Source organism: Corvus brachyrhynchos, unplaced genomic scaffold, assembly GCF_000691975.1.
Source record: "Corvus brachyrhynchos isolate BGI_N302 unplaced genomic scaffold, ASM69197v1 scaffold229, whole genome shotgun sequence".
Classification (NCBI taxonomy): domain Eukaryota; kingdom Metazoa; phylum Chordata; class Aves; order Passeriformes; family Corvidae; genus Corvus; species Corvus brachyrhynchos.
The window spans coordinates 1,810,703-1,827,669 of record NW_008240042.1 but is presented as its reverse complement, the minus strand read 5'-3'; the positions used below and the strand labels follow the sequence as shown (position 1 = coordinate 1,827,669).

Here is a 16,967-nt window from a genome sequence, read left to right as displayed (position 1 = left end):
TTTGTTAAAGCATGGCAAAAAAGTTGCTGGTAACTAAGGAACCAGGACTATTTAGCTATTGTCCCTCGTCACAGGGTATACGCAGTTTTCCTTCAAAAACTATCTGCCCTCCAGGAGACATTTGTCTGTTTTATTATTAATTTTGCCAATGTGCTGCTTGAAGCAGGTGTCTGATCTGATTTTCGGTCGTCAGAAATGTCAACGGGAAAAATGCAGGCCCTGATGGAAATGAAAATGTAGAACTTCTTAAGATTTTGTAGCTGATAAATGTTGTCCAAAAGCATTAATCATCTTAAATTCTTAAATCATTAGCAATGAAGCCCCGAGCCCTAGCAGAACTGTCAGTGCTCTGCTGCTTGTGAAAAGCTGCACATCACTTGTTGCTGGTGAATCAAATCTTCACAATTGCTGCACAGATGTTGTGTGTAAGAAACATTTAGTGACATGTCAAAGGAGGCCTTTCTTCTGGTTTTTTTCCTGCAAAATCCCTTCAGAGAGACATCCCTGGGTCTTGCAGACTATAGATCCTGGGAAGTTCCAGGGAGACAACTGCATTTCTGAGGATGGGTTTGGAGCATGTGCAGATCCCTGCAGATTCATCCGAGTCAAGGAGCAGCACTTCTTTTCAATGACATCCTGGGGCCAGGACTTCCATCCATTAATTATGTGAAAGAGGACCTCCTTTAGTCAAACCTGCCAATTTTTAATGTAATTGAATGTCACCTTATCCTCATATGACTAGGGAAGAAAAGCAGGAGCTCTTGCTCAACATCCATTTGTTTTATGCCCTTACATATTTTTTGTGCCACTTGGGGCTTTGTGTGTCTGATAAAAGCAGGGAAAGGCTGTATTTACCAGAATTTGAGCTGGAGGTACCAGGAACTAAATTGAAGAATAAGTGTCCTGCCTTTTTTGTCCGACAGAAGGGCTGCAAGTGGTGCTCCCTCAGGTAAAAGATAGGTTGTCAGGTGTAAGGAGGTGCCATGGCTCTCTGGGCTCTCTCTGATGGTGATCATCAAGCAAGAGACGCCTTGTTTTGCACCATCTCACGGCTTTTTTCTGTGCTGGCCAGACTTATCCTCATAGATAAGTGAATCAGAACCAGCCTTGTTAATAATATTTAGTGTATAACCTTCATACTGTGAGAATTTTTAAAAAGAGCTTTATGAAAATAAGAAAACATAGCATGAGAAATATTTCTTTTGGTTTATGATATTTGAATAATTTTCTTCCTTCCTTTGGGAAATAAAATGATTGGAAACAACTATTAGGAACTATGCAAAATAAGATTACATTTGTAAGCAAACATGAAGTAAACATGTTGCTTTGGGCTAGTTTTAAAAGCTGAATCCGACAGGTTCAATTCAGTGAAAATTGACAAGCAGACAGAAACCCCCTTTCTTTCAAAGTCCAAGCACTGAATTCAGGGGTCACTTTTTTGATGGTACCTGGCCAATTAAACATATCCCTTCATAACCTCATAGAGGATGCTGACTGCAAATAGGGTGAGTCAAACTCATCAAGCTGCCTTATGAATTCTTCTTTTTTGTGTTTAGAATAACTTCTTACAAGATGATGAACTGCCAGTCACACAGGAAGAGAAAAGCAGACACTTCTTTTCTGGATAGATTAAACTCTCTAGAGGATGGTGAAAGTGAAGCAAATCAAGTACATCATCTTTCATATTCACATCAACCCATCTATTGTGGAAAACATCAGAAGTCAGCGTTTTCTCACTCAGCTGAAATATTATTCCTGTGCTATTTCTAGACCGAAGAGACAAATATTGGAGAAGTGAACACTTAATAATCCCCCAAAGGAAAGAGAAAAACACTGAAAAAGGCAGAGCACAAAGTCCCACTGTATGCTATCCAGTGCTGCTGCATTCAGAGAGGGACTCTGGGAAGAGCAAATGCTAGTTCTCGGACTCAGGGAGTTAAGATGTTCCACCAGTAGTTGTCTCCTTCTCTCTCTCTCTCTCTCTCTCTCTCACTTTTGTTTGTTTGATTGTTATTCCTGCCTGTTTTGTGAGAACATGACTGTGGGTCAGGGACTGGGTGCAAGGAGATCAAATTATATTGGTCTTGTGCTATTTAATGAAAAGCAGACCATCCACCAGATAAACACAGGTGAGAGAGGAGGCAGGTGACAGGTTGCCTGTGCTGGCAGGCAGGTGGTGACTGCCAGTGTGTGATCCTGTGGTCTGAAGGCTTTCCCAGAACAGGCTTTCCTTTGGTGGACCCCACGCCCTTTTCCCCAGTTGAGAGCCAGGGGACCAGAGCCCATACTGTGAGTTGAGGACCAGTTCAAAGCAGCATGCACGGCTGAAATGAGGTGCAAAATGTTTTTGCTTAGTCATTAGATCTTTGCCTGTACCCAGAGATGATTTAATGGTTCCTGGGTAAACACTGGTACTTCAAAGAATGTGCTAATTTGGCTTTGGAAATGAGAAGGCAGGTAAGATGCATGACCTCTGCTGAGGCATCTTTTGATATCCCACATTAATACTGGGGTTTGATGATTGTTCATTTTTCCATCTCAAAGGGAATCTTCAGTAATGGCTTATTCTGCCTGACTGCAGGCTCGGTTTCTCACTCGGGCTGCTGGCTGTGAAGTATACATTGCATACATTAGGGACTAAAGCTGAGCCACTTTTTGTAATGCCACGAGTGGGACAGAGCAAAATGTAGAAGAGAAATCAGTCCTGTATTTCCAAGTATCAGATGTGCTTGAAATGTGAGCATATATTTCAGGAAGTTAAAGTTAATACTCCTAGGATGACACTCCCACATCTCTTCTGTGCTCATCCACATTTATCGATGGTGTACGTGCCTGTAGTGCAAAGAACCTATAGATAAGGATCCATGAGTCTCAGACTTCTGGGTCTTCTGTAGCCATCCCTGGTGGTATCCCAGCAAGCTTTCTGGCTTTTCCTGTCATTAGCATGTAGTGAAATACTGTTTGGAAAGTATGCAAAGATTTCTCTTTGTGGCAATCCAGCTGGTAACGAGGCACAGCAGTGCACCCATCCCATGCAGGTAGGGTGAATCATTGCCTATTTCTTCTGTTAATGATGCAGCCAGCAACTCAAGGAGTGGGAGTGACCACTTGTTGTGGTTCTGATCTGCTAAATGGCATCAGACAAAAGCCACTCTTGTGCAAGGCATTTAGCTAAAGTGGGCTTGGTGATGACAGGAGGTCAGAGGTGTGGTTGGACAGGCCAGAGGAAGCCTCATCAGCATGACGACATCTGCAGCGTTGTTATTTGCACACTGATGGGACTCCCAGTGGCGAGGACTGCAAACCTGGTGCTTACATTCTGTTGCAAGAGCCCCTGCAGGTGGTCGATTATGGCTGCTGTGTTCATGTGACAACTTTTCTTGGCCATTTTCCTGTACAAGGCGCAGAATTATGTAGGGTGTGCCAGTCATTCCTTTCGGTACAGCACGTGACACTGAGGTGCCATGGGAAATTGGGATGTGCTTTTCTCATCAGAACTGTTCATCCTTCAGCTTCCCAGCTTCTTGCTTAAGCATGGATATCCTCACACTGACTCGTCAGTATCTGTTAGAAAGCACGGCTTTTCCACGAGCTTTTCTACTGCAACTTGGTCCCTGCTGCAAATCAAACAGCTTGGATCAATCAAAAAAGTTCTCAGGAAATTTACAGCTTCAGTGACTGTGCCCCTGGTTAAATAAATGTTAAGCATGTTAAAACATAATTTAACATGCTCACACTCACAGCAATCTTTGCTGGTGTACCTATCATCAGGCATGGTGGTAGGTGTACCCATACAAAGAGGACATTAGGTTATAAAGATTGTTTGCCTTATAGGGTATCAAAAGTCAGATTAACTAACTGCTACCCATGGAAAGACCTTTAAAATAATGAGTAGCTACATAAGAGAAATAAGAGAGCTGCTCAGTAAGGTGTGTTTAGAAGGTTCATGTCAGAAAAAGGATTTTAGCAATGGAAAATCTTTCATTAGGTCCATTAATGTTATAATTCCACCAAGCTTTGCACTAAAGCAATTAATAATGTTACTCTAGAAATCAAGACCAAAGAAAACTATTGGCAAACATATATTTGTGTTCTGATAAGAGAATGCCTAATGTTATTTTTCAGTCAGTAGAGGTCATAGTTCACATCTCAGCATCCCTGTGCTTGGGAATCTACTACAGGACTTCAGCAGTCTGGATTCCATGAAATATTTTCATTCTTTGCTTTGCTTGAGACATCATACCTGGCCTCAGGGAAGGCATTTAGCTTCTCTATACCTCTGTTTCTCTTCTGTAAAACAGATGCAGCATTTCCATTCTTCTCACAGGAATTAAAAAAAAAAACATACTCCAAAGCCTGAGACATGCAGATATCCCAATGGTAGGACCTCAGATAAAGTACATTGTATGATTGAATCTTGTAAAAATCTGTATAAAACTTGCAAGGATATAAAAATATATGCCCACAAATTCAAAGGTGGTCAGTTTTAGGAATATGAAACAGTCACACTGATATTATTATTACTGGGATTATGATGATTCAGAGCACTATACTGACACCAACACTACACAACCAGGATTAGGAGAAAGCAAGTCCCAGTCCCTGTGCAAAGAGTGAAAATTCAATCCAGACAAACTATAAGAGAGTAAGAATAAACGAGTCAAAGATGTCTTGTAGTGTTTCCCTCCTTCCTCCCTTTCCAGACTGCACCCTGCCTCATTTCTCACCTCTCTCCCTGCAGAGGGGCTCTGCCCTTCCTCTCCCTCACTGCTTTCCCATTGCCTTCCCTGCGGGGTGCCAGGGTGCTCTCCGGAGAGCAGCTGCCTCCCGCCCTGCCGCGGCTCTTTGGAGGAGAACCTGCACTGCAACTTTCAGCTCAAAACAAACATTCATGGCTGAGTTATGAACCCCCAGAGGGATAGATGGTGAAGTGGATTAAAGCACTAACTCTTTGCCTTTGGCTCAAAGCCACATTAGGACAAAAGTTAGAGTGAGTTTCTTGGTTAACTTTCATTTATTGGTATGGTTTGGGTTTGGATGTGGCAAAAAAGACAGGAATGAAAGGACACTGGGTGAGACACATTGGTGAGGTTTCAGGAGGAAACACAGAGCCTACACAGTGCTCCAGCCAGTCTGACCTAGTTACTGATGACAAGTTTTGACATTTCAGGAAATGTTTAAGCTACGGAAGCAAAAACCAACACCCATGGAAAGCCCTGTGGAGCAAGGGCCTGTGGGAAGAGGAGACGCCCAGCATGCTGCTGCCTGGGAGACTGCCCTGGTTGGGAAGGGTCTCCCAGGGAAATGCTTGCAGCCATCCTCCACCATCCCATCTGTGATGGTGGCATGAGGATGTCTGCGGACACCTTATGCCTCTGCAGTGGCTGTGAGTGGCTCTTTGCTGCACTGTGTCTGCAGGATGGTGTGTCCTCATGGTCCATGGTTCCTCTGGGAGTTGCTTTGCAGTCATGCTCTGAAGCTGAACTAGGTTTCTTTCACCTCATGAAAACTGTGGGAAATGTCTAGAAAAGTCTGTATTCTGGAAATAAATGTTTAGGTTTTTTTCCATTCATCCTCTCATATGAACCAAACCATAACTGTGAGTCTGGAGCTGCATGGAAGGCTTCTGCTCTCCTCACATCCCTCTTAGGGAATGAGGAGCAATGCTCAAAAGCTTTTGTTTAAGTCATCCAGGCATAGTAAGGCTGAATAACAGAAGGTTGTTTTTGTTAAACTAAGAGGCAGATCCTTAAGAAGTGTGTATGTACCTGTCAGTGTTTGTTCTTCCTCTCCCACATCAACAGTTGTCTGAGAGTCTAATTCAATTTGCTGTTTGTAAGGTGGGAAACAGAGGAGTAAAAACATTAAGGAAGGCTTGCCTAAATAATGGTCTTTTCCTCAGGATAAAGAAAACTTTTTTCAGTGTCTGGGAGCCACCACATTTGAGAACATTTATAGCCATTCATTCGTGTAAGGAACCCAAGGCCCTCAGCTTGAGGTGTGGGAGGGGTTGGAAGGAATGTGTCTGGGCAGGGAGGAGGAGTGGCTGAAACAGGGATGGGGCAGTGAGCTGGAGAGAGACCCAGGGAGGGAGGCTCTCTGAATAACAGATTAGCTAGCGAGATTTTTAATTTTTCTAATAGTCTAAGCCACAGGACAGGATGCACAGGTACCCACGCTGGATGGCAGAGGTGCTGCAGTTGTTCTGCACTGGACTGATGTTTACTGTCCTCTGGCAGTCTTCCTGCAGCATCCCTGGTCCTGCAGACTCAGTGGCAGCAGAAATGCTCCCTCTCAGGAAGCAATGTAGGACAAGTGTTCGGTGCTGCTTTCTGGAGCCAAAGCAGCTCCTTCCAAATCAAAAAAGTCTCTCGCTATATAAAGAGATGCTACACCTTTGAAGGGAGCTGTTTCAATGGAGGGTTGTGACTCAGAATACTTAGAAAGGGTTTTCACCCTTCTGATCAGGAATGCTCTCAAATCCAGGTTGAGAGGGAAAAAGGAGGATGGTGGCTGTTTTCACTGATCACCTTTGTCAGAGCATTGAGGCTCCTGATGGATAAGCAGCCAGCTGATGGCTTGAAGAGTTTGGAAAAAAGCACAGTGACCCCTTTCTTGTTTCTTAAACTGAAAAGAAAGCCAGTAAAAGGAAAGGGAGCTGGGATTGAAACCATTTTAGATCCATTCCTTTCCTCATACACCTGCAGATGCTGCACTTAGGTGTCTTCTGCACTCTAAATTTCTTCCTTCTCTCTTCTTCCAGTCCATTCCCTCCTTCTTTAGATCAACATTATGGGCAGTATTTCTCACTGATGGTTTTATAAGATTGGATCTACCAGAGAGAAGAAAACACAAAAGAAAGGACACACCACTTTTTTGTTTGTTAGTTTAGTTTTGGGGTTTTTTGAACTTTTTTTGTTGTTAAATGTACGTAATCAGCTTGTTCCTCAGCTTGTTTGGTTTAGGCCTCTGGAAACATATAACAGACGTTAAGTTAGAGGCTAAAAAAAATCTCACACTTAGGCCAGTTCTTGCACCATGTTAACTACTCCTGCCTGTGTATATGGAATTGCAAGGAATGCTCTGCCAGATGCTGCTGAGTCAAAAAATAACCTTAATCCAGCCTACACCTATAGCCATGTGTACATGCCCTGAGAGATTAGTGCTGGTAGGCATTTCTACAGGATGAATTTCTAACTCAACACCAGAAAACATGGTAGGTACAGCTCCTGCCAATCAGCCAAATTAATACACAAACTGGGGAGGAGCTATTCACAGTGCTGATAAATACCAAGTGACCAGGGCAAATGTGATGCAGTACCTACATGTTGCATGTAGAAAGACAAATTAAGGCGAACCGAAAAGTTGTCATTTAAATTTTGGTTGTATAGGCTCGTTTGTTTTTTCGAGAACTGGCAAAAAGGAAACTGTATAGTACATCAGTATAATAATCAGTTGGTATATGCCTCAGGACCACTCAAAGGAAAGTTAATGAACTGCACTGCATTTCTGCTTTAAGCTCTTAAAATGCATAATGAATAAATGTGTCTGCAGGTTCATCGAAATTTATATTACTGAATTTTCACGTGGTAGCCTCTGCAGAGAATTGACTGTAGAAAAGAGAAAAATGGGTATAGTTAATATATATATTATTTTTAACAGTTCATAAACACCACGAAATTAATTGTTTCCTAATGTGAAAAAAAAACCAAACAAACCACAAACAAAAAAAGACTTGGACATCTCTGTATTTCTATCAGAATCCAAATTGTCTCCACCAATGAGCAAAGCCTTATAATGGTAGAATATTCTGTATGAAAAGCAGCAACACATTTTCCTGTACTGTATTGTGACTGGGTTTTGCATTAATATCTCACACACTTGCTTTTAAAAAGTGGCAGAAGAAGGAGGAACACCTGATCCTGCACAACTTGGCACACACAGGGGAAAAGCAGTTGCCTGGCATGCAACTGATGTTAAAGACATATTTGTCACAAGCCTTGCAACCTGTACTGCTTTGTTGTAGAAAGCAAACTCTGGAAGGAAATAGCCATAACTCCTGATTCCAGCCAGCTGGGAATTTTACAAGAAAACCACTTTCCAATGTTTGTCAAAACAGAGATGAGCTGGGAAGCAAAGAGGTTAAACCCTTGCTAGAAACCATCCTCGTCTTCCCTCTGTGATTTTCTTTTAAAAGCCTCATCTCCAGGATATCTATCTTTCCTACTGTTGGGAAAAACATCTTTGCCAAACTACCCCAAATTTCTCAGAGTGTTTCATGGCTATATGTGTATGTTACAATATGCATTAAAATTAATTCTTGTGAAATTCTTCTCTATCTCAGATAAAAATATAACATTACTTTTTATATCAAAGTGATGTACACACTATAATTTAGTAAAATAACTCAGTGTGTGATTTATTTCTTTCCATAAAGTGATAGCTCTGTGCACCCTGAGTTCATTATTTACACATGCCTTCACAGCCACCAATCATCCCATCTCCAGCGGATTTCTAACAAAATATAACCATTTGTAGCAGCGGAACACTGACCATGTCTTTTCAGCAGTACAAATATTAAAATTACTTCACACGCCACGGCAAAACACTAAGCTATGATTCTGCTAGAAAATAATGTAGTAAAAGCTGTGACCGTTTCACTGGGTTTAGAAAGTTTCATTGAAGTAGCTGCTATAAGCAAGCAGTGCTCACAGAAAAACAACATTGATTTAATAATTCAGAAATTTTTTTGCGTTGCATATTGAATATCTATTTTCAACTTTATGTATTTTGAGGATATGCAGCAATCAGAATGCCTTTTTTTCTGACACCACGTCTGTAACCCTATAGGATACTGTGATTTTAGTGCTTGTAAGTCCCAGTTTTGCGTACTTACCATGATTTTTTTTTGTGCTTGAGGATTTTTTTTCTGATATAATCCCTTTAACTTGTTATTTTTAAATTTTTCTCAAGCTATATTGTTTTTTTTAAATGGGTTGCACAGGGATACCTGCATAATTCTGCAAACAGGTTCATAGAAAAATAGAAATATAGAAAATAGAAAAATCTGTTCACACAAAACTTTTTTTAATTGTAGATGTTTCTATGGAATCACCTCATTTATAATTCTGTGCACATTTAAATGCACTGTGTGAACATGTTCCTCGCTGCTTTATTATATTTGTCTCTTTGCACTCAGCATTATTCCTTTCTGAAGTTGCTTAAATAATGCTGTTATTGGGGGGACATTTAGGGGAAAACACCAGCTAAACCCACCTGTTGAACACACGTTTATATTTGTTATAAACCCAGCCTGAAAAGACTTTCACTGTGCCAAGTGCTGCGCTCATATTTTGCGGATACCAGTATTTGAACATTAACAGAGAAAACTTGCCCAGCAGAACCCTTTCCCATTGCTAAATAAACCCAGCAGATAGCCATGTGCTTGGGCTGCACTGAGAAATTGTTTCAGGATGCAGCCGGGAAGGAGGAGGTTAGAGGCAGCAGACGCTCCGAAGAAAACTGGAAGAATGAGAACATGCCTTGTGTGAGCATTCCGAAGGGTGTCAGTTCACGCTCTACTTGAAATATCCCTCGAAAGGCACAGTTGCAAAGGTTAAGATTCTCATATGATTGAAATAATTCCCATTTATGTGTTACTTGCTGACAAAACTGTTGACTTGTTTTCTACCATGTATTCCAGGATTTTAGAATTTGCCTCTGTCAAAACCCTGAAGCGAAACATTCTGAAGACATTTACTGTTCAGCTTGCAAAAATCAGTTTTGTTTGAATTGATTGCTTTGATTTGTTCTCTCTCTCTTCTTTTCACTTTCTATTTTCTCATCTGTGGAATTCAACCATTATGAATTTCGAAGCTAGTATGAGGGCTTAAAAAGCAAGATACGGATAGTTTGATGCCTCAGACGCAGCAAGATATGGTAAAGCCAATTATTACTGACTGATACAAACAAGGGATTGTAATTACAATTACACAGAGATCCTTATAGTACCATTACTTTAGTATTTAATTACTTTTGTCTTTGGAAATTTTTCTCAACATTTTCTCTTCAGGCATTGTAGGTTTATAGATGCGACTTTTAGATTTTCTCATTTGCTCACTGATCTGGTGGTGACATGAACAGAGTAAAACCTTCTAACAGAACCCTCTCCATGGCAGAAAGGTTGGAACTAGATTTTTAAGGTCCCTTCTAACCCAAACCATTCTATGATTCTATGATAACATGCAAAGAATGCATAATCCTTCAATTTTTTGTTTTATTGAGACAAACATTTCTTAAAGAAATGATGAAGACAACACTCATTTTCCATTTCTATTCCTCTGCACTGTGTTATGCAGGTGATTCCTGTCACAACAGTAAGGGGCTAAAGTAAGCACTGAACCTCTTTTTATTTTTGTAGCGTTTCTCCTCATACCTCCAGCGCAGGAGAGTGTCTGGCTGTATTGATAGCCTTTCGCTTCACTAGCTCTTCTTCGTAGGGACATTAAAATTGATTTTCTGCATCTTGGCATATGATGACTCAAAAGTGTGTTGCATGCCCTATTGCCCAAAAATGTGCAGCCACAGAGCAAAGGTTCCAGTGACAGTGACTTTTATGGCACCAGGAGGCCTGAGCTGCTGAACTGGAGGAGCAGAGAGAGAGACAGGCTTATTTATAGTGCTACTGAAGAATTAGCCTGCCTTTCAACCTGCTGCACAGATACCCTGATTGAAAAATCTGCTTTCCTGACAGGAGGGAAGGCAGGGGTAGAAAGGGGAGGCAAAGTTTCAAGACACACCTGGTGATGAAGGGGAAAAGGCATCGTCCCTTATGGCAGTGCCTTGCCACAGGGGCTGCTGGAGACGTATTTACAGCTCTGAGGTAATAAAGGTGTAACTTAATGTTGGAAATGGAATTGTTAACAGAAAGCATACAAGGAGAAATTCAGAAATAATGCATCACCAGAAGCTGAGAGAAGAATTCTGAGCATGAAGCAGCCAAACAACTGCCACAGCTTCCCAGTCCCCAATTAAATCTGATTTCTTTGCTAATAAAAGTCTCCTTGGCCAGGCTAGGTGTTAAGAGTAAACATGACTTTAGGCAAAAGAAGGCTGGCTGGAATAAAGATCTAAGACAACATCTTAAAAGACCAAGAAGAAGATTATACAGTAGAGAAAAATCTGTCATGATAACCTCAAAGAAAAAATACTCTCACCCTGAATGCCATGACAAAAGGACCAGTCGGTTTGCAGCTAATTTGTCAGTGAATCTAAAGTATCCTGGTTTTATTTACAGGGATGGAGAAAATGTCCAGTCACCTGGGGACTGAGGCAACCAGGCTACTGTCGTGGGTACCTGATGACTGTACTACTGGGTCTTAGAGGGAAATAAAGACCTGGACAGGAAGCCTGACCACACTGAAGTCAATGGCATGGTTCTTGTTAACATTGTAAAATCCAGGTTTGGCTGTCTGTTGGATTTATGGATTGGGCTTTATCTGGTGTGATACTATGTTCGTTCAGTTGGATCACTGCAAAAATGTTGTTTTCCCACTTACGTTGTTCTGTATTCAGACAGTAGGAAAGCAAACACATGGCTCATCTCCAAGTTAATGGGAACCTTTTTTGTGAGCAAAAGGTAATTTGGATGAGGTCTTTAATGAGCAGGAGAGGAGAGGAGAGGAGAGGAGAGAGGAGTCTTTCAGTCACTCTAAGTTCCTGCTCTTGCTACCACATGCATTTCTGATCTTATAAAAAATTAAGCAGAAGGGGAAGAGAAAAGAGAACAACAGTGATTAAAAAAAAAAAAAAAGCGACAGGTGCTGTAAGAAATAACTCAGTAGAATAAGACCTGAAGAAAAATACAGTAGAGATTTGTGGAATTAATTGTGGCAATAGAGAAAGTGAATCAGGAACAACTGGTCATTTTTCTGCATGTGATAAGATTAGGGTTGGCCAGATAAGATTATCATCCAGAAGGTTCGAAACAAACAAGAGGAAGAATTTTGCTATGCTGATGTGTGCTGGTCATAGAATACTGCTGATGCTCAAGTTTTCATTAAGAAGTGACCATTTTCATTAAGAAGTGATCTGACAAATTCATGGAAGACCTACAAGTGCAAGGACATTGTGCATGGCTTAGAATGGGCAGAGATACCTTGAACAGAGGAAATTGCACAGGACTATCATATGTTCACTCTGCTCTGCTGCTTTTCTCTGTATTACTTACATTCCTTGTCAGCTAGTATTGGAAACATGGGACCTTTGGTCCGGTACAGCCAAGGTGTAAAGATATTAAAACAACATTAAATTTCTCTCTCAGCCTCACTCAATCCAGACAACTTTCCTTGGACACAGTCAGGATATAATCAAGAGCAGTCAGGCTTCTGGGGAGGACGAGGAGGTGGTGGTAGGAATGGCTATTACAAATCAGTTCCTGGAGGATCTGTTTCTAACATATGTGGCCAAGCGCACAGATTTGGAGGTCTAGTTAGATTTTCAGTTAAATAGATATGGTACCAAAGATATTTATTTCTGACCTTGCCTATAGCTAGAGAAACAACATTTTACACAGACTCAGCTTAAGCATTCAGTAGTTGCACCATCTGAGCAACAGACCTGGCTAAACACAGAAACGACAGAAGGATTTTTTGTTATGAGTGAGGAGGCTTAATGCAGATGAAGTGGCCATATGGAGTGAAAAAACATAGCCATTAAGAAGATGGAAAGATACTATTAGAACAAGGATTCCCAAAGTTTGTTTATGGAAAGCTGGCACAACAAGCAGGGCATCAAGCAGCAGGACACAAAATAATTAACCTGTAACAGAAACCCCAAAACTTTTGGTGCCCCTTTTCCCACCACTCTTGAAAGCAAGAGAATGAGCCACAGTTTCATGCTGCCTTTCAGAGAAGAGAGGAGCGAAGTTAGTGTATGACACACTCAGCTCTCCAGACTCCTGGGGTCCTCAAACACTCAGGAAACATTTTCAATGCGTGTAGCTGACTTTGCAGCTGGAATAGTCTCAAACAACACCTGAATTCATTGAAGATGGCTGTGGCCTTGTGTCTTACCCACAGGTGTCTCAGACTGCCCTTTGGGAACTCTGCAACAGAAGAGGCATGTGGCAAAAGGCATCAAGACGAGTCTTTGTGTGAGAACATAATGTCCAGAAGTCAAAAAGAGACTGAAATTCTATCTGGGTAACATAAAAACAACGATCCCTCAAAAAAACTCTTGTATATAAAATAACTTACATGAGCACTTCAGGACTTAATTCACAGGGTAGTGAAGTGACTGGTGAGACTCCTCCACCTATTGCAGGAGGTGTTGTGTAACACTCCTACAGCAGGTATGCTCTTACACAAAAGATATTCCTAGCCTGATAAGAGAATTTTTTCATAAATCACAGTAATCTTCACAGCAGATACAGCATTGCATGTAGTTAAAATGCTCTGATTTGTAGCTGTAAAAAGTGGTGTTTTGGACCAAAAGAGAGACAAGCTTGAATGGCACCTGAAAACTATTTACATGCACTCCAATAACTGTGTGGACAAACACAGTGGTAAATTCACAGCGTGGATAACAGTCCTCAGAGCCAGAAACTCAGAAACAAATGAACCTTTTGGCATGAGCTCACAATATGAAATCACTTTAAATAAAAATCACAAAAAACATTAAGCCTTCTGGCCATTTATTCTGTGTTATGCTGTGGTACTGCCTCTGCAGCCTAGAGGTGATTAGCACAAAATACCACTAAATCTCTACCTGGTACAGAGAAAACCTTTAAAAATCCTCTTAATTATCTGTCTGTGCCAGAAAACACAGTCAAGTTTTTCTATATTTTTAATCAGTGTTGTTACTGTTGAGTCTTCTCATGTTTATTTTTTGTGATTTAAATACAAAGATTTTGTTGAAATAATGTTCTTTGATACAAATAATTTAGAGTGAAGAATGTGGGCCAGCGAAGCTAAGTTAATTATTTTGTCTGAATGCTTGGCAGATGAAAATGATGATAGACCTGGGACATGTCTACACTGGGCAGGAAGGTGTGGTGCAGAAATCCCCAGATGAACGCTGAACGATGTAGCTCCAGACCTTGAACCAAAACAGCCACGTTTGCATGGAGCTACTGACAGCAAGCTTCAATAAGCTCAGGACCAGCCCTAAGGAAATGCTGCTGGATCACCAGCTTCCCAGCTGGCCACCATGCAGTGCTGTGCTGCTTGGTTGGTGCTGGGATTCAAGGATTCAAGTCAGCCTCAGCCTAACCTGAAGCACAGATCAAAAGAAACCAACGAAGATGAACTGTGAGAAGAAGGTGCTTCTCCCCTAGTGGCAGCTGACTCTGGTTGGACGTTGGCTGACTTGTTTGCTTCCCTAATTTTTTCCCCTAGTTTCTCATATTTTCAGCCTATGTGATGAAGAAGAACAGGGCATGAATGAGTCACTTTAATGTCCACTACACATCCTTGGTGTTCCAAGTAAAAGGCACAGGAAAGCTGGTTGGACTTCATTCCTCCAACCAAATGTCAGAAATGTTGTTAAATGGAAGGTTAGTTAATCATTTCAGATTCCATGTATCTTATCACATGCATTTACATAAAGGTAATTATTTGTATGGTACACTAATTTGTTTGTATTCCCTATGGGAAAAATCCTAGTTTATAGGAAGGAAGCCAGCAGTCACTTAAAAGATGCAAAAACACTCCAGTGCCACCTTGTGCTACAGCCACCACCAGGATGAGAAGATGGATGTGAACCAAGTGGTTCCTGTCTTCTTGGAGGAGTTGGATTGGCAAGGGTCTAGAGAGGGGAAGAAGAAAGAGAATGATGGAGAGAGTGCATTCACAACTATCCCCAAGACAGATGTATTCCCTAAAAAGTGGAGCTCGGTCTCTTTGTAAGTCCTTTGCTGCAGAGACCACAACCGAGCTGTTTTTCTGTTTTGGATGGAAGACCTAATTCTCATAAGTTACATTACAAACTGACCTGTTCCACTGGAGGAGAAACAATGGAGCTTTTTGTAAGGCTATTAGTAGGTAATTACAAAGCAATTTGAAAAAAAAAACAACCCAAAAAAGACCATGCATTAACTTCCTCGAGCCCACGCTGCAGAGGTAGCCTGATCTCTCTGCTAGGCAGGCAGGCCAGGTGAGTGGCTGCCGTGAGATCTCACTCCCATGGAATCACATCATGCTCCCATGGGTGTGGTGAGGAGACTTTTACAGCTTGGCAAATGTTTGAGCTATTGTTATTAGTAGTTATTTATACAACTCTATAACGTTATACAGTTATGTAATACAGTCTGCAAGGCACCACTACTGATTTGGTCACTAATGTTTTGGGTGTAAAATGAAATTATGGACTCTGGCCACATCTTTGAAGGGATGTAGGGCCTTCTGAACCTCTGCTGAGGAGCCATGGGTAGGTGCAACCTACCCATGTATGTCTAGGAAGCATCAAGGAATATGATTAATCTTATCAATTTAGGCATCTAAAGTCGCTTAGTCATCCATCTGTTTGGCAGGAATTTATCTTTGTGATTTCTCTCGCTTCCATAGTCACCACGGGCCCAAGGCTAGATGTCTAAATAAATATCAAATTACATCTGAAGCAGAGCAGCACCCCAACATTCAAACATACAGAGAAACCTAAGTGCCTCTCTCCCACCTGTGTCAAGCAGCCAAGGCTGCTTAATCACTGCTCCACCAGCCAAGTCCTAAGGCAATCCACCTCCTGTTTCTAAGCCTCCAGATTCCTCGTTTGCAATCCATTCATAATTACCCATGCAAAGCCTGAGTTGACCCCAGCTGGGCAGCTCTGGGATGTGGCAGGGGAGCGGCTCTGGAGGTGTCCCTCCAGGATGTGGCAGTGAGCAGCGGTTGTGGTGGCTAAGTCCACTTTACACCCCTCAAGTTGCCTTGAAAGCGGTCTCTCCTTACAACACGGTGCTAGAAAGTTCTCCCTTTGTCTACATGCTGCTGGGCACTGGCCCTCTCGCCCTTTTTCCCATTGGCTTCTGTTATGTCATTCAGCCTTGCCTCTGCCCCCTAGCCCTCAGACTATTGGTTTTGGATGCTCTGCCCGCCTTTGGGCGTTTTCAATAAAACGGGCACGGACTGTCGGTTGTTGTTCTTGCCTCTGTTCCCTTCGGGGTGTTGTCATTAAACGCCTCGGAATTGCATATAGAGAACCCCTCTCGCCTCTCTGTCTCCGGTTCGTGCACACACTGTGGGTGTGAGTGGCTGTTCGTGACCACCTGTGAAGGTGAGACTGTGTGCATGCGTGGGTGCTGGCAGAGGGCCGCCCAAGCGGTCCACGAGGGACCCATCAGGGAAAAACACGGCATTGACCCACCGAAGCTCTTTCTTTAAGCAGCTGTGGTGGTGGTGGTGGCTGTACCTTTGTCTTTCCCTTTCTTCTTGGCAAGACCACATGAATCTTGTGTTTCAGAGAGGGGCTGAGGTTTGCTGGTGTCTCCCTGCGGTGTGGGATGTGATGAACCGGGCCCCATGAGCCAATTTATGCCAGGGCTGAGACACCTGAGCAGATGCTCAGGTGTTTGACTGGGTTTCAGCTGTGGCTCCATGATATACTGTGGATATGTAGGACACAGGACAGAAGCCAGCTCACACAGCAGAATGGAAAACCAATTGCTTTTGCTCCTGATTACCTCTTTTCAACAGAGGAGCAAATCCCAACGTGCCTCTGCCACCTGAACTCCTTAGACCAGTCCTGCCACACTGTTGGAAAGCTGGTTCAGATCCTAGGGATGCCTCCTTCTTCCTAAGTGCTCCACTGGGCACGTGACAGCCTGGAGGAACCTGTACCAGCCTGGAGGAGCACTCACAAGGAGTGGGTGTGAAACTGGCCCTGGAGGAATTGTCACCTCTGAGGAGTTTCTGGCTGCTGTTAAGAGATGAAAAACAGTTGTTGGGAAGAATGGGTCCGAAGTCCTCCTGGCT

At 42.3% G+C, this 16,967-nt stretch overlaps 1 long non-coding RNA gene across 1 annotated transcript; it reads left to right on the top strand.

The window, feature by feature from the left end:
- The first annotated feature begins 1,167 nt into the window (after positions 1-1,167).
- LOC108449111 lies at positions 1,168-16,126 on the top strand. Its single transcript, XR_001865230.1, has 2 exons — positions 1,168-13,202; positions 14,003-16,126. It is a non-coding gene; the product is annotated as an uncharacterized LOC108449111 (long non-coding RNA).
- The last annotated feature ends 841 nt before the right edge of the window (positions 16,127-16,967 follow it).